A 25672-nucleotide genomic window follows, 5' to 3' on the forward strand; every position below is an offset into this window, starting at 1 on the left:
AGAGGGATTTCTATCTCTGGAATGCTAGGATTAAAGGCGTGTGCTATCACTGACTAACTAGTGGCTTGTCTGTTCTCTGACCCCAGGTAAGTTTATTAAGGTACACAATATTTTGGTGAACACAATACCACCACACCTTTTATCTGATTTTTTGACATCATATTTTTATCTTACATCTCCCAGTTTGATTTGAGTATATTGGCTAGATCTACTGGGGTGCTGAATTGCAAATGAATCATATACGAGCTGTGAGTATACACACAATCATGTATAAAATTCAACAGAACAAACCCAAAGTAGAAACCTTAAAGGCATCATAGGTGATATTCTGTTTTTACACTTCCACCTACATGTTCCCATACCTTTAAATTTACAGAACCTTATTCAGGGAACCAGGAGCATATTTTTTAATGAAAGTAAAGAATTTATTTAAGTCCCATAGTGATACATATCAAAGTATAAGTAGATGAAGCATATGAATGAAAATAGATTGTTCTTTAGAATCTTTTTCCTCCCATGTTTTACTCTCAGCTATTCCTACATACTTTCTTTCTTACAGGTACCCATGTCTGACACTTTTTGTACATTTAGCAAATTAACACTCATTCTTGATGATTTCTAATAATCTTGAGCCCTGCATTGGGCACCAAATTACATGAACCAGAAGGAATGAGGATCCCAAAGGGGAAGGTAATGAGGTGTTTTGGAGGAATATGTATGAAACTAAAGAAGACATGTTGCTGTGAGCAGGAGTTATTGCATAATATGATGAATTCTATCAGAATTTTTTAAAGCAGCACAGCTTTTCACATGCTATTTGTAAAGCAGAAAAGGCCAAGGTCAGCACATAGCTAAATCATACAATGCTGGCAAAAAGAAAACAGGATACCTCTGACACAGATGTATCAGGATTGAACCACAGCCCAGGAAAAAGTCAAATCACCATGAAACTACAACCTTCCCTCTTTTGAGGTACTGGCTAAGCACTAGATTGGACTTTTCCAATTCAGTTCCTGGACAAGGACAAAGAAGTAATGTTCCCTTTGTAATTTTATTAGGGTCTCAGGAAGTCTTTGGTTCATTCTGCTTTAAATACTAGGCAAAGAACTCTAAACATTGGGCTCTGTCACCTGCCTGGAGACATAGTTTCATATAATTGACATTCACAGTAGCTGAATATGGAATTCCCTTCTGTAGAATACTTGCTTGGAATAGATAAAACCCAAGACTTGATCCCAGCACCATATAAACTGGACACGGATGCACACATCAGTAACCCTGCACTCAGGAGGATCAGAATTTCAAGGTCAGTCTAGATACACAGAGAGTTTGAGTCCAGGTTGAGTTACTTAGGATCCTATACTCCAAAATTACAATTGCCACTTAATGATTATATGGATTTTTCCAGAGTTCGGAGGTAAAATTCAAATGAAGCATTCATCTTTATGTTTTCTTTATGTGAGGCAGCATATCCTCATCTTTCCCTTTTGAACAGGGACACTAGAAGGCAAAATCATTTGCCTTTACTTCCTTGTTCCTTTTCTTTTAATATTATAAACGGCAAATATATAAATCTAATATGGTATGTACATCAATGTTGTCTTCAATTTCCTGACTATACTGAAATCCTGGAGAAGTCATCAAGTGAGTGAAAGCATTGAGAAGAAAATAGATTTTGTAAATTCATGGCTGTATCACTGACTATTGTTGGCCTCAGGTATCTAAGGAGGGGAAAAGACAGTGTTCCAAGATTTCAGAGTCAAAACAAAACCAAAAGATAAAGACAGTTGCTACTTTTAATAGAGAAGGAACGTTTCTGGAATGTACAATATCCAAAAAAGAAACCATGAATATCTTTAAATTCCCTAGGTAAAGTGTCTTCTGTATTTTCTTTTTTCTCTCAGAGAACTTGGAAGGACTTCCATTAATTGCTTGGTCAGAAAATTAAATAATGAGCCTGATGTTCTGTGATTTGAATCATTTGTTTACAGTTTAGTGGGCAATACAGGTAGAAAAATAATGACTTTTCATTTTCTTTTCTTTCCCCAGGGAATATCAAAATACGATATAGAATGTTATAAAAAGTATGGAAATATGTGGGGGTGAGTATTCTGCAAATGTCCAACATGTAGATTTGTTATGATGTGACACCAAACTGCATTGGAGAACTTTTTCAGTCCAGAGTTAATTGGGTCACATTTGCCTGTTTTAAGGTGTCTGAAAGCCTGTCCTGCCAAAGGGTTCCACAAGTATGTTGTTGCCCACAGTCTGAATTAAGATGAGGACATTCCAGACATAAATTGTCTGCATCCTTTGATGTTCCAGAGACACCTAGACTTACTTTAACCCAATGTCTTAGAAGGGTTCCTGCCTTCATTTAATCTTCCTTGAGACTTTAAAAAATTTTAAGATTGTGTTAATTCAGATGCATGTCATATGTGCTCATAAATTCAGGAGAGTGTCTCTTGCCCATACAGATTTGCACTTAATTAAAAGCAAAAATAATTTCATCAAAAATATTTCTTGTAAGTATTGACTTTTCAGAGACAGGCCAAGGGAAATATAGGCATATTTACAGTTGTTATTTTTGTTTAATTTAATGTGTGTATAAATTATGTTTTTTTTAATTTTTATTACTTCCTTTTTGTTTGAGGTTATAATATAATTGCATCCTTTCTCCTTTCACTTTCCTCCTTCAAATACATTCTCTGGTTTTCATTAATTGTTGTTACATGAGTATATGTATATATAAGTGCATTTCTATTCATAACTATGACCTATTCAGTATGTATAGGGTTACTTGTACATGTTTTCAGAACTGACCATGTGGAATCAGGTAAACCAGTTTGTGTGCTCTTCCCTGGGGAAGACCATTTCTCTCATTCTCAGTAATCCTTACCTGCCTGTACTTCTTTCTATTGGTTTGAGGCATCCCAGGACTTCCCCCATTGTTTATTTGTTGAGATCATGTCTCAATATATCCAACATTGGACTGGAAGTGTCTAAGAGTCCACATTAGGCTAGAAATCACTGTCTTCCTTATCTGCCTCCTGACTACTCGTTTTAGAGTTCTGCAATTCCACACTTTTTTAAATTTTCTTTTACTTTTTACTTTTTGTTACATTTTATACAAGGCATTGACTATTTAATAAAAATGTATATGGTTATTTCCTCTCAACACATACTACTCACTTTGAAGAAAAGGTGTTGGATGTGTTACACCAGGCTGTTGACTTCTAGGCTTGTTTCATTAATTATTTTTTGTGATGATTGAGGCAATTTAGGATTTGTCTAGAGCTTGGAAAGAAGTGACATCACTATGTTGTGTGCCACAAACAAGTGGGAAGAGTTTCTGCTTCATCTCTTCTCATCCATAATCAGAAACCACAGTACTAATCACAAGGTCTGCTGAGCTGCCATGGCCATTGACCCATTGCCATAGGCATGCTGTGCTGCATTCTTATGGCTTTAAAGAAAAGTTCCTTGAAACATTACTCCTTGTCAATTGTTAATAATTTACCCTTGGGGCAGTAGAGTGAATAAACATTTTTTAATCTTACACAAGGCCAAGTTTCAGTTCACAGAAGCAAGTATTATAGAACCAGAGGTAACATCAGGATCAAAATGTAATCATCTTTGTTTTTCCAATACAGGCTATATGATGGGCTGCTCCCTGTGCTAGTCATCACAGACCCAGATATGATCAAGAATGTGCTAGTGAAAGAATTTTATTCTGTCTTCACAAATCGACATGTAGGTATTCCTTTTTAAAATTGTGAGGATTATACACACCAAACATGTTATAGATACGAATATATATGTATATAAATATGTATACATGTATTCAACAACAATTATTGCTACAACAAGGCATGGATATGAAAAAAAGAAGGAAGGTATATATGGAAGTGTATGGAAGGGAGAAATGTTACAATTACATTATAATTTCAAATATAAAAAAAATAAAATGTAAGTCTTCATTGAAAATTTTTTCATGATCTCACATAGTCTAGCCGTTAGGATTCCTGGTTTTCACTCAGGGGGCCTAAGTTCCACTCCCGGTATAGGAACACCTGCATCTTTCAAAAAATCAGCCAGGCTGTGTTGCTGCACACCTTTAATCACAGCATGTGAATGGATCTTTGTGAGTTTGATCTCAACCTGGTCTACAAATCAAGCTCCAGGACAGCCAGGGCTATACAGAGGAATCCTATCTTGTAAAGCAAAAACAAATAAAACATTGTTATGAGAGGCTGGAGATGTTGCCCAGTGGTAGATTAACCTGTAGATGTAACCAACTGTCTTATTAAATAAGAAACACAGAAACAATGTAAAAGAGAAAGCCAAGAGGTCAGAACTCAGAGCTAAAATCTCATCCTTCCTTCTGCTGTCCCAGCTTCCCGAAAGAGAGCTATATCCTGTCTGTACGTCTTTTTTATAGTATTATTGTTCTGCCTTCTCATTGGTTGTAAACCCAAACACGTGACTGCCTCGTCACTGTCTGTATGTACAGCCCCCTAGGTCTTAAAGGCATATGTCTCCAATGCTGGCTGTATCCCTGAACACACAGAGATCTATGGGATTAAAGGCGTGTGCCACCACCGCCACACTCTGTCTATGGCTCTAATAGCTCTGACCCCCAGGCAACTTTATTTATTAACATACAATCAAAATCACATTTCAGTACAATTAGAATACCACCACATTAACCTGATCCAGAGTTCAATCCCCAGCACCACAAAACGAACATTTTATTATGAAATTCTTACATATTCACCAAATTTTGAAACAATGTAAAAGGCATGCTATGTGTCTTCATGTTGTTTTGTTAAGGTGGGGGTTGTTAACCTTTCATTATGAGAAATTGTCAGCACTCAGAGATAAACAAAAAACTTCTCTTATTGGTTCACAACCATTGTTGAAGAGACACAAACATGCTGTCTAAGTGGGTATTCATGGTGGTCACTTCTCAAGGGGGAAGAGCAGATGTGACATTGGTCATCAGAGGAATGGACAAGCAGGGTCATAAAGCAGAAGTCACTAGTTCATTTTAGCAGCTCTGCTGTCTCAGGGCAGAGACTGGTTGTTACTGTCTCCTTATACTCTTGTCACCCCATAGTCCCTAAGGAAGCTTGGTAATCATAAATAAGGCTCAAGTTGGTGTTTTCCTTTCTCCTTCAGTTTTTCCTAGGTAGTTCATTATTTATTTTATGTGGCAGTGTGTTTAAGCTTTATTAGTAAGTGTCAGTGCTTGCATTCAAACTCAGTTTGGTCTGATGACAGATCTAAGATAATTTATGCACATTTATATACCTCCTTGTGTAAACAGCTTAGAATGGTACTTTTAATTTTTTTTGTTAAAATACAAATATTTTATGCTTACTCTGGATCCTCCCCCCATTCCCACCCCAGCTCCCTTTAGATAATATAAAATATTGAATCCCTACGTCATTCAACCATCCATAGTGTTATTCATCATTCCCTCTTCCTCTCCTTCTGTATTTCTCTCCTTCTTCCTTCTCCAGGTAAAAGTCCCTTCCATTTTCCCCATTTCTCTTTCATATTACCTGTGTCCTCCTGTTTTCCTCTTAGTGTTTCCCATTGTCACAGCCCCATTTTAGTTTCCTCCTTTCTGTGATCTCTCTGTTGTATTCACACATATGGAGATTTGAGGGCTGGGAACCAAAGGTATGAAATAACATGGGATATTTGTCTTTGTGGGTCTGAGTTATCTCACTCAATTTAATCTTTTCTGGTTTCACTTGTTTACTGCATGGTTTCAATTCTCTTTACAGCTAAATGTTATATCATTATATACATATACTGCCTTTTTAATATCTATTCACTATCTGTTAGTTGAAGGATATTTAGGTTGTTTTCATTTCCTAATAATTGTGAACAGAGCATCGTCTGTGGAGTAGGATGTCGTCTTTTTTGAATGATTGCCAAGAAGTGGTAAATCTGGGTTATATGTTAGATGTATGTTTGGTTTACTAAAATATTAATCACAATGATTTTCAGATCGCACCAGTTTGCAATCACACAGTAGATTATGATTCTGTTTTCCTACGTGCTCACTAGCATTTGTTGTTGTTGGTTGTCTTGATTTTAGCAATTCTGATATTGGTAATATGAAATCTCAAAGTTGTTCTAATTTTATTTTACCCAATTTCTATGGGTAATGAACAATCATATATTTTTTAGACTTTTTTGTCTTCTTTTGACAATTTTTTCAACTCTATTACCTACCTTCTTTGAGAAAGAGTCTCTCTGGATAGCCCTGGTTTTCCTAGAACTCACTATGTAGACCAGGCTATTCTTCAAATCAAAGAGATCCGCATCCCTTTACCTCTGGAGTACTCTTATTAAAGGTATGAGACACTATGCCTGTCTCTCATATCTCATTTTTAAATTGAGTCATTTATATTCTTAAGTCTTTGGGGTTTTTTTTGGGGGGGGTAACTTATAGATTCTGATATTAAACCATTATCAGATGTGTAGCTGGCAAAGATTCACACTGTATAGTTTGCCTTCACTCAAGTGACTGCCTTCTCTGCTGTACAAAGCTTTTTAATTTTATGAGGAAATATTTGTCAGTTGTTGACCTTAATTTCCAGACAAATGGAGTCCTATTCATGTAATCCTTTCCTACACCCATATTCTTCAGGGTCCTGCTTCAGTTTTCTTCTGGAAGATCTAGCATTTCAGATTGTACACTAATGTCTTTGATCTATCTGTAGTTAGTTTTCAGTAAGATGATTGATATGGGTCTAACTCATTCTTTTACATGTGGACATCCTATTTTCACAGCACATTTGTTGAAGATGGTGTCTATTCTCCAGTGTGTATTTTTGGATCTTTGTCAAATATCAAGTGGCTATAGACATGTGTACTCATGTTTGAGTCTTTTTTCCCTCCATTGATCTATATATCTGTTTTTGCACCAGTAAGATACATTGTTCATTAATACTGATGTAGAACATATTTTGAAATCTGGAATGATAATTATTTCTGCATTGTTCTTATTATTAAGGATTGTTCTGGCTGTCCAGGATCTTTTTTGATTCCATGTGGATTTTAGGAATTTTTTTCTAGTTCTGCGAAGAATGTTGTTGTGATTTTTTTAGTGTTGCTCTGAGTCTAAGTTGCTTTTGGTAGAATCATCATTTTCACAATGCCATTTCTACTAATACAGAATCAAAGGATGTCTTTCTGTCTTGTAGTGTCTCAATCTCTTTCTTCTGAGATTTAAGACTTTAAGTGTAGATTTCTTTCTCCTCCTTGAATATGTTCATTGAAAGGTCTGTTACATTCTTTGAAGGTATTGTAAGTGGAAATGCAACCATGATCTTCTCAATCTGCTAGTGTACATATAGGCTACTGATTTTTGTAAGTTGATTTTGTATACTGCCTCTTTATTGAAATTGTTCTTTGTTTCAACATGCTTTCTAGTAGAATGTATATTTATATACATATAAATTTATGTGTATATATATTCTGTAAATAAGAATAATTTGACTTTCTCTTTTTGTATAATTTCCATCTCTTATTGTTTTGCTCTAGCTAGTGCTTTAAGGATTATATTGAAAAAGAGTGGGTATAGTGCACAGCTCCGTCTCATTCTTGATTTTAATTTATTTTAATGGTATTGCTTGAGTATTTCTCCATTGAGGATAATGTTGGCTGTGGGTTTGTAATACAGAGCATTTATTATTTTGATGTTTATTATATATTTTATTTGATGTATATTTCTTTCATTCCTACTCTCTCTAGATCTTGTATAATGAAGGCATGCTGATTTGTTTTCAAACACTGTCTCAAAAGTATCTTCTCTGCAATATTGGAACTCAATATGTGTTCCAGGATGATGTTGACCTCCCAGACATCTAAATGCCTCTCCATCCTCTGTGCTGAACTTAAACACACAGCATCACTGTGCTGAATATTTTAACCATTTATTTGTTTGTTTGTTTGTTTTTATGCTAATTCTTTTTAATTTTAAAATTAGGTGTGTGCATGTGCATCAGTGTGTGCATATATGCACATGAGTAATGATAGTAATTCTTATTTTATATCTTCATTATTTCATATATGTGTGTATTATAACATATGATATTATTGCAATAAATGCAATACATGATAACATATGGACATATAATACACACATATATACATATATATATAATCATATATATATATATTTTTTGCTTATATTCACCTCCTATTACCTAATCTTGTCTCTTTCCAATTCTTACTATTCCTCTTCCTTTTCTAAATTATTTTCCTTCTGCTCTAATGTCTTTAAAAAATGGGTGACTCTAGTGAATATGTTAAGTGTTGATTACAAGAGAACATACATTGGAAAAATATTTGCAGAAACATAGAGACCCTATCACTCTAAATGGTTCTCCCTTCTCTGGTTGCCACTACTTACCTATAAATCCTAAGGGAGAGACAGAACCTCATGAACCCTTCCCTTCTCCATGGTCGAATGTTGATGGGTGTTATCTTGTGAATGAACTTGGGCCAATAATCACAATTCTGGAACTGCAATGATATTTCAAACACAAGGGAACTTTCTATATGTCTCTACCCTTCCTGTTGTTCTTGAATGTATAAGAAACTTTATATATGTTTATTTAAATATGTGTATATGTTTTTGAATATGAGTAAAGTACCCATGAAACCATAACAGGGTGTTGGATTCCCTGGTTCTAGATGCACAGGCAATTGCCCTACCTGACAGGGTTTCTGGAAACTGAACTCAGGTCCTTGTCAAGAAGAGTATATGTTCTTAACTAGTGAGCCTCTTCTGCAGGCCAGACCTTATATTTCTTCTGCTCCTCTCCCCTTTTCAATCTTCCCTGAACCTTTGAGTGGGTGATTTAGATGTCACATTTAGGAGTGATCATTGTGAAGTCACTTTTTTTTACATTGTCTAGTTATAAATTGCTATATTAATCTGTGGCCATGGTAAAATGAAACTTCTAAGACAAACACTGACAGCAGTAATCTGAGGATATAAACATAAGAATCTAGAGGGCAATAAGGTTAGCATCACATTCCATTTTGTAGCAACAACAGTTGTTTCTGCATTTTGGCCTATAACATGCTTCTATCAGTTTTACAATACTGCCTATAGAGAGATGGCTCAGGCCTCAAGAAACCTAACCGCTATTACAGAAGACCAGGGTTCAATTCCCAGTAGCCACGTGGTACCTGAAACTCAACACTAAGTCCAGTCCCATTGGATCTGATGTCCTCTACTGGGCTCTGCAGACACTGCACATTTTTAGTGCAGATGTGATCCAGATATACGTGGAAAAATGACCTTGCAAATATTATTAGCTCCACAGATAGTGAGTAACATCACGAGCTTCTTTCTTGTCTGTGCTGGATTTGTAAAACTGGATTGATGTTCTAGAGGTCTAGTAGGGATAACCAAAGCAACTGTGAGTCCATGGAGTCATACCCATGTCACGCCCAGACTCAAGACCTTCATGGAACTCCTCTGGCTCTAGGATTCTTTAAACCATGTCTTCCACAATGTTTCTTAGGCCTTGGGTGTGAGTGATTATAGGTATTCTGTCACTTTCAATTTCCTTAATTTTTTGTGTATAGTCTTTATTTGTTTCATGTAGTTAATAACATATCTATATGTAAATATTTCCACTTCCAATGAAATCTGAGTGCCTTTTAGTTTATCTTTTGCCTCTCATTGCAATAGCTAGACACTGGGTTAGGATGTAGTAAAAGCTGAGAACTATTCTTTTAAAATCTTTTCTTAATGGGAAAATCAGTGTTTCCTTACAAAGGGAGGTACTGGATGAAGGTTTTGTTTGATGTAGTTTTTATCATATGTATGAGGTTTCCCTCTCATTATTGACATGTATTTATATCATCAAGAACTATTGAAATATTCCAAGTTAGAATCAAATACAGGAGCATATGGTGGAAGAAAATTTCCAAGGAGGAAAGAGAATTGTAGTGCTCCTTTACTTATATTTCAAAATAAACAATCAAGGAGAGATATTTACATGATATTTAGTTAATGCTTTGCCTAATAGTACCCATTTCTTTGGTATTTATGACTATTTAATAATTAATGTTTCATGTCACATCTCTTCAAAATGTCTCAACCTGAAGATACTTGTATGTGCAAAACTGGTCTAAGGAAAATTTGCTAATATAGACCTCCTATATGTAACCTATTGTTCTGGTTGCATTTTGCCAACATGAAACAAATCTAGGCATAGTTAGGAAGAGAAACCTCAGTTGAGAAATGCCTCCAACAGCTTACTTGTAGAAAGGCTGTGGGGCATTTTCTTCGTTAGTGACTGTGTTCAACTCACTGTGGTTGATGCCACCACTGGGCAGGTAGTCCTGGGTTGTATTTGAAAGCAGGCTGAAGAAACCATGGTGATAAAGACAGTACGGGTATTCCTCCAAAGCTTCTACTTCAGTTCCTGCCTTCAGGGTCCTGCCTTGAGTTCCTTCCTTGACTTCTCTCAGTGACAGACTATGGCCTGAGAGTTGTAATATTAATAAACCTTCTACATCAGAAGTTGCTTTTTTCCATGGTCTTTATCACATCAATAGAAATCTAACTAAGAAATCAACTTTTTCTGTACTGACTTGGAGAATACTTTTAGTTTTCTACATGTCTTTTCACAAAAAAAGCATTTTTTTTTTCTACAGAGGGATTCACATTGAAAGGAAGATTGTACTATAACAACTTTATCCCACACAGGTGGTATATGTATCCGTACTTTAACTTTGAAGCATTTTACATATATTATTTATCACATATGTGTGCCTGAATGAATGTATTTGTACCACATGTGTGCAAGTACTCACAGAGAGTAGAAGACGGCATCAGACACACAGAACTGGAGTTACTGACAGTTGTGAACCACCTAATGTAGCTCCTAAGAATTTAACCAGAGTCCTTGCAAGAGGATCAAGTGGTGTAGACCACGGAGCCATTGCTTCAGCCCTAGTTTGAGGAACTGCTGTTGAGGGACTAGCATGAAACCTGCCACCTAGAAGAGGGTTAGTAACTGTTAAAGAGTGTTGTCTACTTTATGCAGGTTTTGTAACTGTTAAGATATCCAATCTAATCCAGGGCAAAATTTTTCTTGGTATTGTAGTTTTTTGGTCCACTTGGATTTATGAAAAAAGGTATAACAACTTCTGAGAATGAAGAATGGAAAAGAATCCGATCATTGATGACACCAGTCTTTAGCAGTGGAAAACTGAAGGAGGTAAGTTTGTGAATAATTTTTTATTGTAAATGGAGTAGATTTTATTAGAGGGGTGGTAGAAATAATATCACACTCTTTAAAGAGATGTTCCTTTGAGCATTACATTACTAAGATTGGTCTTTGTTTTGTTTCACTGTTGTGTTGGGTTTTTGTTTTGTTTTGTTGTTATTTTGTCTTGTGTAGTAATTTTAAAAATATGATGATCTTTTTATAAATTCAAAAGACGTGTTATTTGGGGACTCAGATGTTGCCATTTACCATGAGATTGTGTTGTGTTTTGTTCTTAGATGTTCCACATCATCCAAGAATATGGAGACGCCCTGGTGAAAAACATGAATCGGGAAGTAGAGAAGGGCAAGAGTGTTACCATGAACAAGTGAGTAGTGATGCATGCATTTGTTGGGGACTCTGTACTCCATCTGTGAACCTCCCTTTGCCTGATAAATAGATAAATTATTCCAGAGCAAGAGTACGGGAGAGTCATGAAGTTATCCTGCTGTGAACCACTCAGTAAGGAATGCCTCCCAAAACCTCTCCCTGTGAGAGTCTCTTCCTTGGGTACCTGAGACAAAATTAGGTTACCTATTGTCATCTTGTGTATTTTAGAAGACAAGTTATGTAGTTTAGAATGAAAGAAGAAAATTTAGAAATGGTGCAGATGTGGGGATTAAGAAATGTGTGAGGACAATATATGTGCCACATAAGAGGTCATTAGTTTGACAAGCGTATTATAGCTGTAATTTTCAACAATCTAAATCTTCAGGATATGCTAAGTGTCTTAGAAAAATATCAGCAAGAGACAAATTTCTTCTACCTTTTTCATCCAACAGAAGGGGGGAAAGGTTCTGAAAATGGTGTGGGTAGTAAAATCGTGTTGATTTCTGAAGACACTACAATAGTAAACTCAGGCTTTGTTGATTATACTGCAGACCAATGGTCATATAGCTCAGAGATTGTTGTGTGAGTAACACATTAACTCACCTGCTTCTCTCCTCAGAGTCTTTGGGGCCTACAGCATGGATGTGATCACTGGTGCCTTATTTGGAGTGAAGGTGGATTCCCTCAACAACCCCCAGCATCCCTTTGAGAAAAACGCCAGAAAGTTTTTTCTATTTGACTTTTTCAATCCATTGGCTTTCTCTACAGGTATATAGTCTATTTTTCAACTACATTAAGATCTTAGTTTAATTACCATACAATGTAAAGAGGTTCCCTATAGCATATCCATACACAATTATTATCTTCCCCATCTTGCATTCACTCTTCTATGATCTAATTATTTTATTCCCCTTTGAATTTTCATAGGACATGGTGTTATCCATCATTGCCACATACTTTTGTACATTTTGATAGGTATGAGATGATTATGTGATTTCTGTCTTTGAGCCATTGATGTCATGATTTATATTTATACATTTACATATATTGAATCATTCCTCCATCTCTGGAATGAAACTTGAATCAAAGTTAAATTAATGTTATTCACTTCCAATGTTTCTCTTTATTTTATTATGGATAATATATTTATTTTAAGAGTGGGTATAGAGGTCACTCACTATTACATGCAGAATTCATTCTGTGACATATCTATTAGCATTTTTATGAAAGTGAGTGCACATATCGATGCATACACATTTAGAGTTGCAGAATCTTGTGGATGGATAGATTTTTTAAAGGGTATAAAGCAATCTTCTACATCCTTGTGACTACCTTTAGTTTGATATTAGAATAACGATGCACGCTTGTTTCCTGTGTTGATATTTGGTGGTTGGTAACAATTCTTGGGTCAGGAAAAAACATGATTGATAAGCAAATATGCTAGTCTCTGTATTATTTACCTACTTATTTATTAAAAGACGAGTTCCATGTATTCCTAGCTGGTCTAGAACTGGCTGTATAGATAAGACTTGTCTGAATCTTACAGTGATCTGCCTGCCTCTAGCTGTTGAGTGCTGAGATTAAAGGATGTGTCCTTAGATAAAGGAATATAGGCTGTTAATAGTCAGACTTCTTATTGAAAGTCACGCATGGATTCCTGGCATGATACTGATTTTCTACTGTGTGGCATTGTTTTTACCCTCTATTCTTAACAGGTTTCTCAGCATCGTTTTTTTCTCTAGCCTATTGACTATGTTTTTATTTTCCTTCAGTCAAACTGATCTTTACATTATGTAATGCAATTAGACTTTATTGTGCAGATGTAATTCTGAACAGTCCAATGAGAGCTGGTGGATTCTGTGTCTCAGGAAGCCACTGGGGTTGCAGGGGTGTGGGTAGGTTTGGAGTAGGGCATGAGACTTGTAGATTGCAGGGCTCAATGGGAAGTTTAGTGGGGTAACCTGTCCTCAAGAGTCTTCCCTGCTGGGCAGCACCTGGGCAGCACCTGGGCAACAATGAGTAGGGGGTTCCCAGGGACTGCTTGTGTCCTGGGGCCTAGGTTCTGGAGGCAGGGCTCTGGGTGGGAGAAGAGTCACTCACTTCTTGGTCCAATGAGAGCTGGCAGATTTTGTGTCTCAGGAAGCCAATGGGGTCACAGGGGGATGGATATTTTTGAGGTAGGGCATGTGTCTTATAGATTGCAGGGTCAGATGGGGGTTTTGGTGGGAGATCCTGCCAATAGTAGTCTTCCCTGATGTCTAGCACTGGAGCAGCAATGTGTAGGGATTACAGGGGACTGGTTGTGTGCCAGTGCCTAGGTCCTAGAGTCACTTTGATTTCTTATCCTGTGTTGTGTACCTTACCTTTATGGGTGGTTACTCTGTGATTGAGGGATAATTGATGTAGTTTTTCATGTTACTTATGCTTTACAACTAAGAAATTCCCATCTGTGGTTACATCAATGGTTACGTTTTGTTATTTTTTTTAAAATTTTTGTCACCTTTCTCCCTACAGTTGGAGTTTTTTCAGTTTTCAGGAAATCCTGGGCTGTACTAGGTTTGAGGTGTTGTTTTCTTCCATTAGGCTTATATTCAGGGTTCCAAGCTCTTTTCCCAGTGATTCTCTGGTAGTTGATCAGTGTTTGCAACAATAATTATCAACAGTTAGCAAGCTCTCTATGAAAATAGAGTAGCAGTTGATTTAAAAACAGTCATTAGTCATCCTTTTAGTGCCAACTATTTTAGTGGGGAAAGTAGACTCCATTTTCTCTACTCTGACATGTTAGCTATTGTGGGTATATGTATGAATAAAGGGGAAAAAATAAGTTACAGTAGTACTCGTTATTAATAGAATGTTGCTAAGTGGGACAGGGTGGAGCAGCAAAAATATCATAGTAGAGTAAAAAAAATGTGGGATGCAGGAAGATTTTGGAGTTTGGGTTAAAGATAAATTAGAAAAAAGAGAGGATAGATTGTGCAGTCATATCATGTAGAGCAGGCCAATCTTTCAAGAAACTGAGTCACGGAGTTCCTTTAAACCAAGAAAGTCTTTGTTACTAAGATGGAAGAAAGAATGTATGAAAACATTTCCAAAAATATGAAATTACAAAAGATTTGAAAATTTAGAAACAGGGATACCTTCCTACATTATCCTTGGGTATTCTATAAATAAGGAATAGATGTAGGGGAAAATGACAATGGAGTTTAGCTATTGAATAATACAACTAGATGTCCAGTTATCTCATTACTGGGAGACCCTCTGTATTGTCCTCCCCAACTTCATATTGAGTTTCAGCATCAAGTTCTTCCTGGACCATTCCCCATGATTGTGATATGGGCAGAAGGACCAGTGTGCAGATGTTGGACCATGATTATTTATATCTTGCCAATTTTGTAAATAATGTTTTCTTGCTAATCATTGGCCTTGTTTTTTGCATTATTTATGAGAACACCAAAGAAAAGGGACATGACTTTGTCAAGAGTGTTGAGGAATATTTTTAATCCCTGCTGTAGATCAATACAGGGTGGAAAATTTTAATTCTTGCCCTACCCAGCATTCAATCAAGATGCTTCCTCAAGCCAGGGGCTTGGGATGATACCTGGCTAGTATATATAAGGCTATGGCTTTCATGACCAACACTGCAATTTTTCTTAATTTTTAAACACATTCTGTCTCCTAATCAAGTCGGCTTTCAAACTTGTGTTTCTCTGACTCAGCCTCCAGAGCACATGTTTACGATTTATTTTCATACATGTTTTGTGTATTAATGTTCTACCATGAATGACATATATGCACCTGTTTTTTGGTTCTAGTCACTGGGTAGAAGTAATGATAGCATGAACAACCTATTATTGCCTTTTTCCAAGCATGATGGAGAAGACTTATTCCCTCAATTCCTATTTTAGCCCTTAGTTTCCATTGACAATTCTCATAAAGTTAGGGAAATCATTGCTGTTCCCAATTTTCTGAGAACATTAAGTAGGAAAGGATGCTGTCTTTCCCCTGAATTTCCTCAAAATACTCCATCTCTGCTTGCTTGTATGATTTGGTTTTATTCTGTGTTGTAGCTCAGTGGGTAGCATACAACAGAATTCTTTTCATGTTTCTGCCTTCAGTTGGTAAGAGTTTTGCTTGTAAAATCCCTTTGGTAGCCTTAAGTCACATTTCTACACAGGTTTCCTTCCCAAGTTTTATTTTGATTTTAATAATGGGGCAGTAGAAGCTTCCAGATTCAATTCTACACTTTCCCCTAGTTTTCTAAGTTTTGGCAATGCCTATGTAAAACTGGTAAGTATTATCTGTTAAATATATCATAATAAAATTCCACACTGAATCTTTCTGGAGTGAAATGTTTTTATTTAGAATTCAACTATTTTTTGGTGTGATATACTTTCTATATTTTATAATATATTCATTTCTACCACAGTTATTAATGTTGTTTTGATATTTACTTAAATTATTAAAATTTTTTTCAGTGAATAAAATAACTGTCAGAAGCTTCAATTTGCATTTTCATCATGTTATTTTTCTTTCTCTACAGTACTCTTTCCATTCCTTTCCAGAATATATAACAAACTAAACATCTGCCTCTGTCCAAGTGATGCTACATCATTTTTAAAAAATTCATAGAAAAGACCAAAAAAGATCGGCTTGAAAATACCCAAGAGGTAAAATATGACACAATTTATTGTAATTATAAGTCAATGATGTCAAAAGATAAACATTGCTTGTAGAAAGCCCTCTTTGGATACTTAATGGATTTGGTCTTTTCAATTTGAGTTGTATCATGCCTAGAACTTTAGCAGTATCTATGAGCATTGAGATTTTCACTTACATAATACAGTTTTTCTTAATAGATGTTATATTCTGGACTAAGGATAAGAATGTTGGCACAAGCCGGGCGGTGGTGGCGCACGCCTTTAATCCCAGCACTCGGGAGGCAGAGCCAGGCGGATCTCTGTGAGTTCGAGGCCAGCCTGGGCTACCAAGTGAGTTCCAGGAAAGGCGCAAAGCTACACAGAGAAACCCTGTCTCGAAAAACCAAAAAAAAAAAAAAAAAAAGAATGTTGGCAGAAAAAAATGCTAATAGAAGGCTGTCAGGGAGTCAGTATTATGTCTGAGGAGGTGCCATGGCTTACTTCCTAGTATTCTGAGGTTCAGAGCATTTGTTAAGTGTGGTTGTTTGAGAGAAAATGCCTCACAAAGGGAGTGTCAATATTAGGAGTTGTGGCTTTTTTTGGAATAGATTTGCCTTGTTGGAGGAAGTGTGTCACAGTGGAGGCAGGCTTTGCGGTTTCATATATGCTCAAGCCATGCCCAGTGTCTCAGACCACTTCAAGGTGCCTGTCAAGATGTAAGAACTCTCAGCTACCACTCTAGTACCAAGTTGCCTATATGCTGCTTTGTTTCTGACATGACAATAATGGACTCAATCTCTGAACTTTAAGCAATCCACCAGAGTTAAATGTTTCCCTTCATAAGAGTTGCAATAGTCTCGGTGTCTCTTCACAGCAATAGAAACCCTCAGGTCTACTGACAATCACACAAAACCTAGCAATGACTTCCAGAAACAGCAGTTGATGAATATGAAATATTCATAAACATTATGTCAAGGGAATGTTATATTGATGTGTAGGACTTATTTCTAAACAAGTGCCTAAGAAAGGAGAAGAAACTCACAACTATCCATCCACAAGTCTATCCTCAGCAGCTACAGATGCTTACAATGAGAGAAAGCCATGAGACATGTTGTTAGACTTATTTTTTTTCAAATTTTTCATGACAGGTTTTCTCTGAGTAGCCCCGACTTTCCTGGAACTCATTTTATAGATCAGGCTGTACTCAAACTCAAAGATCCAACTGCTTCCCAAGTGATGGGATTAAAGGTGTGTGTCATCACCACCGGGGCTCATGATAAACTTTCTGTTCCCGCAAATCTATGGGTCAGTGTTTTGTGTTACTAGTGATTCAGGCAACATTAGCTGACTTCTTATGTAAAGCATTTCCTCATGAGAGTTTAACTTCTTTGATTCATACTTATTTTTGACCAGCCAAACCATTTTCTGCTTTTGAAATTTCTGTTTCCTTTCAGCATCGAATGGATTTTCTTCAGCTGATGATGAACTCCCAGAATTCCAAAGACATGGAGTCCTATAAACGTAACTAAGGATAATTTAGTGTCTAAAGGGAATGAACAGGGGGAAGGGCTCTTCTTGAAATGTAAAGGGGTCATTCAAGCAGGGCTCTTCTTGAAATGTAAAGGGGTCATTCAAGCAGAGAAAGCTTTCTGCTCAATTACAAAAAGACATAGTCAGGCTGTGTTATATGAAGCAGCCTAAGGAACATTCTAAAATCATGGAGTATATACATACAGAAAATGTCAAGGTTATTGAAACTTCCATCTAAGATAGGGAAGTTACACCCACGAAATATCATGAACATGGCTGCCTAACTAAGACTTGAATTGCAACAACAACAGCTGACCTTCCAACACAGATGGAGAAAATGTCATGAGAACCCATCCTTAGATGGTAGTTCAGAATAACTGAGGGAGAGATAATTAGTCTTCCAAAGGGATGAGTCCCTGGTTGTTTATCCAGTACTAAATGGTCAACCCAGAAACAAGTACAAGTAGACAAAAGTGAATAGACTCGGCAGGTTGTATTTATGCTTGTTTATCAGTATATGAAATAAAAATGATTAAAGAAGAGGTCCTAAATTTGAGAGTGAGTGGAGAGGTGGCATGGGAGGGGTAGGAAGAAAGAGAGAAAGAAGGAAATGAAATAATTATATACTGATTCAAAATTTTAAACTCTGAAGTTCTGTAATGAGCATTGATTTTACACTTCAAGAGGGATACCTACATCGATCAAATGCTGATTCTCAGCCTCAGGTAGGGCCACTGAATCAACCTCTACTTACAAATCTGCTTCCAGAGCACCCAATTAGGAGGCACAGTGTCCAAATAGCAACTTTCACTGTGATTTATTCATTGGAAATATGTTCACAAGCTTAAGGGACTGTGGAGATTTCTTTTTCCTTTCACATTAACATAGTACATTAAAGAAGAAAAATCACAGTGTTTATAATATATTTCTTCTGCATTCTTTTACTCACTGTGAGTATTTCACATATTTCACAGTAAAGCTTCTTTTCATACATTGGTACTACAATGTATGGAATGAAAATTTTAATTAATGAATTCCATTGTTAATACCACATTTGAAGTCAATATCCAATTTTTTTATTAAACAATTTTTGAATTTAAATATATTTTGATCATATTCTTCTCTTCCCCAAAGGCCTCCTGAATACTCCACCCAGTGAATTTCAAGTCCCAAACACAAACAAAAGCCCAATACAAAGATAAAAAAGTGTAATACAAAAGGAAAAATTACCCAAAACCAAGGAAATAAAATAAAACAATACCCCCCCCAAAAAAAAACAAACACCAAATTGAAACCAAATAAAAGTACACGTAGACACACACACACACACACACACACACACACACACACACACACACACACGGTGGAGTTCATTAATATGATGGGCAACTAGTCCTGAACATGAGGCCTGTTCTGGAGTGGTTGATATTCCCTGTGCCACACCACTTGGAAAAAACTGATGCTCCTCTCCCAACACATATAAAGGACAGTTCAGTTGTTAACCTTTATCCCAGCAGACAGGTTTTTATTTATTCATTCATTTTTTAATGAACAAAATAAAATGCATTAACATAAAAAACTAATGTATCAAAATTAGAGTAGACAAATTAACAGAAGAAAAAAGTCCAAGGGAAGATACAAGAATCAGAGACCCCACTCATTTGAACACTCAGAGATCTATAAATACAGTGAACCAGAAGCCATAATATATACACAGAGGACCTTCTAGAGACCTATGCAGGCCTTATGCATGCTTCCTCAGTCTCTGTGAGTTCATATGATATTTCATCATGTTAATTTGGTGAACCCTGTATTCTTGGTATTGTGGGTATTCTCAAGTCCATGGGCTATTACATTCTTCTTGACAACTCTTCTGTGGGATTCCCTGGGCTCTGAGGAGAAGAATTTGGTGGAGACAACCCATTTAGGATTGAATGTTCCAAGGGCTCTCACTCTTTGCCTAACATCTGGTTGTGGCTCTGAACATTTGTTCCCTTATGCTGCAGCAGGAAGCTTCTCTGGTGACGGCTGAGCAAGGCACTTCTCTACAAGTATAGCAGAATACCACTAGGAGTCATTTGATCTCTACATTTCTTTTTTTTTTATATCAGTATTATTTGGTTTTGCCCTTGGTCCCTGGGATATCTAGTCTTAGGTTGTAGATCATCTAAGCAGCACCAAGTCTTGGTTCCTTTTCATAGAGTAGATCCTAGGTCAAATCAGTTATTAGTTGGTTACTCCCACATGCATTGTGCCACCATTGCCCTTGCGTATCTGCTGCAGTACTCCATTGTAGATAAAGTACAGTGTATCCTCCTGCACCAAAGATGGTAGATCAAAGCAGGTGAAGGCTCTGTGTAGGCACCAGCTTTGATCATTCACATAAAATGTCTTATCTCATTTTAGCTCTTTCTGATCTGGAGATCCTGGCCCAATCAATCACATTTATTTTTGCTGGCTATGAGACAACAAGCACCACTCTTACATTTATTGCATATGTACTGGCGATTCACCCCAATGTTCAGAAGAAACTGCAGCAAGAGATTGATGCAGTCCTGCCCAATAAGGTGAGTGGATGGTGCTGGGAGCCACAGGGAAAATGTCAAACCTTAACAAGAAACACTACTTCCACACTTGCTTTTCAAATTATACTAAATACAGTAAGAATTATTTCTTTGAGCAATAGTCACAGAAAAATCTAAGACAAAGGAAAAATTATGTGTAGAGAAAAACTAATCTCAGTAATTCTGTACTGACCCTGTAATAAACACTATCTCTAACTACAATGACACAGTCCAAAAACATGCATAAAATCTCTTTAGATTTTTAAGGATAGGCAAGTGTCAGTCAAGTGTCTTCTTTAAATTTAAATGGGTGTTGTGCCTGCATGTATATCTCTGTACCATGTGCATATCTGAAATATGAGGAAGCCAGAAGAGGATCTCCAATTCTCTAAATCTAGATTTCCAGGAAATGTGCTCACCATGTGGGTACTGGGAACTGAACCTGGGTCCTCTGCAAGAGCAAAAAAGTGCTCGTAACCACTGAGGCATCCCCCTAGAACTTAAACAATGGACCCAACACCTGTATTATTAATAAAAATGCTTTGGCATGATTGCTGTCAATGGGGCCTTGCATATCTTGGTTAGGCAGGCTAATTCGGTTATCTTTTTTATTGCTCCTCTCTCTAATCACATAATTAAACTCAAACAAAGCTTATCATGGCAGCTTCCAACTTAAAATGTCCACCTCTACATTATACTAGCTTTAGTGTTGCACAATGTGATAGCAATTCATCACATATGCTATTTTCTTATGTATGCCCAAAACTGGATGCAATGCAGTGTGAGGTACCAGAAATCTGGGACTGGCTGGGTTGTCAATGAGGTACATACAAAGCATCTTCAGACCTCATACACACCCCTCTTCTTATTTCATTCTGTCACTGTGACAAATGTCATGATCCAAAACAAAATGGGGAGGAAAGCATTTACTTTAGCTTACATTTTCACATGACAGATTGCCACAGAGAAGAGTCAATGCAGGAACTAAAGACAAGAACTTGTAGGCAGGACTGCCTGTCACTCTATACAGCACTTCTTCTGACCAAGGTACTTATTGTCAAAGAAGCACAGTAGGGGCTATGGAGGATGCTGGCTGCTCTCTGTCCCCTCACTGACCTATTATTATCTAGATGTTCTCATGCAGCTCATGGTTATACAGTCAGGAAACAATACTACCTACAAATTGCTGGAACATACTACATCAATAAATAGTAAGGAAAACAACTTTCCTAGATATATTCACAAAACAATCTAATCTAGCAATCCCTAATCTTTCAATTTAGACCTCTTTCCCAGGTGACTCTAGCATGTGGGATGATGAAAGTCAAAGATTTATAAGAACGACATATGAAGTAACAAGGGAAAGATTCTTTTAGAAACTGAGCATGGAGCTGAATGGGCCTCTCACTACAATAGAAATTGTTTGCTCAATTAGTATCAGTTTTTAGGCTATTTTACCACAATGAGTTTCAAAGGGAAAAGGTCCTACTGAAGTTAGTCACTGTAATTTTATATACTATTCCTGTTGAATATGACATTGATCTTCAAATTGAACATCTATAGTGTTATTACATTTAGTCATAGGATTTAAAACTGTGAGTTGTCTCTGAAAGGATTGATATGGAATTTTAAAAAGGAATTTAATGTTCCCCATATTATATATTTTCGGGTAGGACTTTTGGCCTCCTTGTATTAAGTTTTGACACCCTCAACAGCTAATTTATGTTAAATGAGATTGACATGATATGCCATTCATTATTAATGAAAAGGAAAACAGTACAAAGGAAAGCTGAAGATTTGGGGCCTAAATGTAAGCTTATGTGAATGTTCTTCCATATTCACTTCACCATGCATTTCAGTGGACCTTTAGTATGTCAACACATAGGACTGTGTTCAATAGCACTTATCAATGGTAAATCCACTCATTAATCTGGGTTGAATATGAAATTTCTAAAAACTTAATAGTACTGTATAGATTGATATGAAAGTTAGTTTTAAATCTCAAACCAGCAAAGTCTTTTTTTTTTATTTTTCCTAGGCACCTGCCACTTATGAAGCCCTGGTAGAGATGGAATACCTGGACATGGTGGTGAATGAAACTATGAGATTATATCCAGCTGCCAACAGGATTATCAGGCTCAGTAAAAAAGATGCTGAAATCAATGATGTGTTCATTCCCAAAGGGACACAGGTGGTCATACCTATCTATGTTCTTCACTGAGATCCAAGATACTGGTCAGATCCTGAGGAGTTCTTTCCTGAAAGGTATGAAGACACTGAGAAGGGGAACATACACAGAACCAGACTTCTTTATTTATGTTAAGATGTCTTTATTGAAATCAGATACATAAATTTATATTATTGAATGTATATTTGATCTTAGAATATATGTAGTACAATTTGATAATGATTGTAAAAACTACAGACATTTTATTGACCAAAAAAATGACAGTCCTATATTTTGTAATTGTGTTTTAGAGACTTAGACCTGTCTTAGTCATGGTTTTTAATGTTGTGAAGAGATACTTTCACCACGGCAACTCTTATGAAGGAAAACATTTCTTTTGGGATGGCTTACAGCTCAGAGGTTTAGTCCATTATCGTCATGGAGGGAAGCATGGCAGCATGCAGACAGACATGTGGCTGGAAAAGTAGCTGAGAGATCTACATCCAGATCAGCAGGCAGCACGGAGAGAAGATTGAGACACTAGGCTTGGCTTGAGATACTGAGACCTCAAATCCCACCACCAGTGACAACTTATCACAAAAGGCCACACCTCCCCAAAGTGCCATTCCCTATTAGCCTATGGGGCCATTTTCATTCAAACTACCACAAAACATTAATGAAAATTTCATTAATGTTATGACATCATGGACAAACTTCAAAGCATATGTAAGTATTTAGAAATTAGAGAAACATCAGTTTTCTCCTATTTTTATAATTGCTGATTACTTTCTATAACCAATAAATGGTATCTTATGACACATGCTTGTGTGTGTGTGTGTGTGTGTGTGTGTGTGTGTGTGTGTGTGTGTGTGTGTGTGTGTGTGTGTAATCTTTCTCAACAGGATTCTATCAAGTTCACCTTGCACATATGTACCAGTACAATTTTCACTGGACTCTAATGCTGTTCTATAAAATAGCTTAAAATTATTTCTCAAACTTACCTAATACTTAATAACTCTCAGAGAATAGATGGTTATTAGTCTTCTAGAACATTTCCAGAATCAGCATTTTTATTTAAATAATTATTTGAGAAATCAAATTTTAATTGGACATAGGTCTGTACTTTTAGTAGTTTTTTTTTCCCATAATGGAGGAGATGGAGACAAAATTCAGTGATAACAGAGTAGAGAAGCAGCATGTGTCCTTGCAAAACACTTCAGTTGATAACTCTTGGAGGAGGGAGAGACAGTCAAAGTTTTTATGAAAAGTGCTTAATGAGGGACATGCAAGGCTGGAGAGGAAGAGCAGGAAGAATCTGAAATATATTAGGATGATTAGAATGAAAAAAGGACAGGAAGAAACAAGAGGATGTTGAAAAGAGAATGGAATCAAACATTTCATTTGTAACATACATCTCATACATCTCCTCCTTCCCCAATGAGCAAATGCATAACTCAAGTGTCAGGGCAATTTTTAACTTGTCCATCACTTTTACTTTGTGATGTTCACACACTGGGAACACATGACACTCTCAATATTTTAAACTTTAAAGACACATTTAATTTTAATGAGCATTAACCACACATCATCATATTTACTTCAGGAGCTCCTTTAATGTAAAGTTGTAGAAAGAACTTTAACTCCCAAATCTCATAATGAATTAACTCACCCTATTGCAATAGTGAACCCACTGAAGTGCCCTTTATGATTCTGGCTGAGGACTGTAGGTGAAAACTGTAAATGTTTCAGTCTTGTGCACTTCATGTTTCATTATTTGTATTCTTGTTCAATTGTGACAACAGGTTCAGCAAGGAGAATAAAGATAGAATCAATCCTTATACATACCTGCCTTTTGGATATGGTCCTAGAAACTGCATTGGCATGAGGTTTGCTCTCATTAACATGAAGCTTGCTATTATCAAAATCCTGCAGAACTTTTCCCTGAGTCCTTGTGAAGAAACAGAGGTGAGGCAGAACATATACTATTTGACATGTTTTTATTTTTTATTCATAGGCATTTTCATAAACTTGTGGATATATGTATATATATAACATAGACATGGAATATATTGATTGATTTTTAATTAATGTTTTCTCTGTCAAAAGATCTATATAAAGCCATGATTGAGCCCTTGAGCCCTTGAGTTTTGGAAAAGTTAGCCTGTGTCTAAGTGTAAATGTTAAGATCATGTAGATTCAGTGAAGATATTCTTTTTATGATTATATATATTATCATTGAATTGAGTATATATCTTGTTCAAGGATATATATTTTTAAAATAATAGTCTTTTAAAAGCACTTTCATGCTTGTATGTAACATAGATGGAAAATATTTTATGCTTATTATTTGCTCCTCTCTCCTAAAATACATCCTGACACAGCCTCCTCTATCCTTCCTCCCATCCTCCCAGTGCCCCATTTCCACCTCCCATATCCACTGCTCTTCCATTTCCCAGCAGAAAAAAGCAGACCTCCCAGGGGTATCAACCAAACATGGCATAACAAGACAACATGAGACTAGGCATAAAAGCTCATATCTAGGCTGGGTGAGACAACGCAGTAGGAGGAAAAGGGTCCTGTGAGCAGGCAAAAGAGTCAGAGACATTCCTACTCCCACTATTAGGAGTCCTACTCCAAGCTAAACAACCACAGCATGTATGTAATAGGCCCTGCACAGACCCATGCAGACTCCATGATTGCTGCTTCAGTTTCAGAGCTCCTATGTGCTCTGTGTAGTTGATTCTGTGAAACTTGGTAGCTTCAACCCCTCTGGCTCCTAAAATCATGGAACATATTTGTAAAGTTTGTTTCAGTTTAACTATGTATATGTACATGCTTTATCTCCAAAAGGTGTCATGGTCATCATCTTAGGATCCCTGTGCCATCTCACAATGTCTAAAATCCTTTACTCATCAGAGAGTCTTTAAACATTCCACAGTGGTTGCCATTTATGGCCACAGACAAAAATCACTGCATTAAATCATTATTCATGGATATGAAGGACTCCTTTGTTTGGTCATTTTTCATATGTGTCTGAACACTTTAGGAACTCAGTTCTAGACCAGCAGGCCTCCACTTATATTCTTATAAATGGATGTGTTTCTTCCATTCTTTTTTCATTATTTTATTTTA

The 25672-nt window shown here is 36.6% G+C and overlaps 1 protein-coding gene and 1 pseudogene across 2 annotated transcripts in view; both read left to right on the plus strand.

The window, feature by feature from the left end:
* Window positions 1-25672, plus strand: part of LOC121826472 (cytochrome P450 3A4-like) — a 157653-nt gene that overhangs the window by 9053 nt on the left and 122928 nt on the right. The gene's annotated exons all lie outside the window — the stretch shown is intronic.
* On the plus strand, window positions 1179-24566 carry LOC121826232 (cytochrome P450 3A4-like; annotated as a pseudogene). Its single transcript, XR_013047850.1, has 11 exons — window positions 1179-1306; window positions 3654-3753; window positions 11151-11264; window positions 11552-11640; window positions 12262-12410; window positions 16183-16309; window positions 17734-17800; window positions 20216-20376; window positions 22412-22638; window positions 24343-24505; window positions 24555-24566. The product of XR_013047850.1 is annotated as a cytochrome P450 3A4-like (transcript).

Source organism: Peromyscus maniculatus, chromosome 23 (assembly GCF_049852395.1).
Source record: "Peromyscus maniculatus bairdii isolate BWxNUB_F1_BW_parent chromosome 23, HU_Pman_BW_mat_3.1, whole genome shotgun sequence".
Lineage (NCBI taxonomy): Eukaryota > Metazoa > Chordata > Mammalia > Rodentia > Cricetidae > Peromyscus > Peromyscus maniculatus.